Here is a 1,378-nt window from a genome sequence, read left to right on the forward strand (position 1 = left end):
AGCTGGGAAAAAAGGAAATGAGGGGGTAGGTTAACCCCTATAACCCGAGGACCCACCGGTGGGTCCAGCTGCCACGTGACCTCGGCTCACTCTGTAAACAAAGGCTCCACGTGCCTTTAATTTTTTTTTTTTTTTTTATCCGCTAAAAGAGGCTTTAATCTTTCAAAAACTATTCCGCATAAAGGTTTTGCCCAAAATGTTAAGATTTTAGAGCTATTTAAAAACAGCTGATGAGATATAAAGGTCCTCGGGCGAGGACGCAACTGCCCGGAAAACACCCGATCAGCTGATCATCACGGCCATTTTGTGGCTTCACGAGACAGTGGAAAGACTCTCAGAGCATTGCACAAGATGTCGGCTATGCAAAATCATGACGTATTTTCCGGAACCCGATCTAAACGTCTGCGCTCTCCGTGCGCTCTCCGTGCGTTCTCCGTGCGCTAGCGACACATTGCTCAGTGAATGGTTCTTTTCGGTATAGGTTTCGATGGGCGTAGTTTGAAGCATTCAAATAAGGTTTGTACAGTGAGAATTCTCATTTTACTTGTGCGTTCTGCGAAAGAACAACGTTTTTTCGATTTGCTACGAGCGGAGCTAACTCTAGCAAAAATTAGCTCAACTGCAATGGCGCGGAGGAAGATGTCAGATGTGGAGGCGCTGGACGAAATTTTTCGGAGCGATGATGAGCTGGAAGACTCTTCTGATAGCTGGTGGGATTCGGACGAGGAGGAAGAGGAAGAGCCGGACACAGCTGACAGACTTGATCTCGGTGATGTGTAAGTTTTCCCCCGCAATTTCACACAAAATATTTGATGTTTTGGTTCTATATATTTATTTATTTATTTCTGTGATTATATGCTTGTAATAACGGCAGGAAGTAAAACCATGTGGTTATTTGTTTATTTATGTTTTACTAAAATATGTTTTATTTTACTAGTAAGGATTTCATGTTTACTTTGGTTCATTACTTTGTAATAAACCTCTAATTCTTCAAATAATTTATTTTTATTTATAGTCAAGTGGAAGCCGAACCATCAAGCTCAGATGGAGCTGAACCTCCCCCCACCTCTCATGATTCTTCATCTTCTTTGAGGTAAGATGACCATTATGCCAAAAAAAATTGTTACAAAATAAGAAATGTGTTGTCACAGTGCAACATTGGTGTCTTTGCTTTATTTTATAAGACTGTGTGATGCAGCTTCATTTTCAGTATGTCATTTTTTGTCAAATTTAGTCTTCAATATATTTCATTCTGTTTCCACAGTGGAGATCGTGCAGGAGAGGCTGATGAAGACTATGTTCCACCAGTTCCTTTGAGGTCTTCAGGGCGTGGAAGAGCTCCAGCCCCAAAAAGAACAACAACCACACACAAAAAGGC

General features: G+C 41.4%; 1 long non-coding RNA gene across 1 annotated transcript; it reads left to right on the plus strand.

Moving 5' to 3' along the window:
- The first annotated feature begins 158 nt into the window (after positions 1-158).
- On the plus strand, positions 159-1,378 carry LOC107835518 (uncharacterized). Its single transcript, XR_001661309.1, has 3 exons — positions 159-776; positions 1,016-1,093; positions 1,265-1,378. It is a non-coding gene; the product is annotated as an uncharacterized LOC107835518 (long non-coding RNA).

The sequence above is a fragment of the Poecilia formosa genome, unplaced genomic scaffold, assembly GCF_000485575.1.
Source record: "Poecilia formosa unplaced genomic scaffold, Poecilia_formosa-5.1.2 Scaffold3519, whole genome shotgun sequence".
Classification (NCBI taxonomy): domain Eukaryota; kingdom Metazoa; phylum Chordata; class Actinopteri; order Cyprinodontiformes; family Poeciliidae; genus Poecilia; species Poecilia formosa.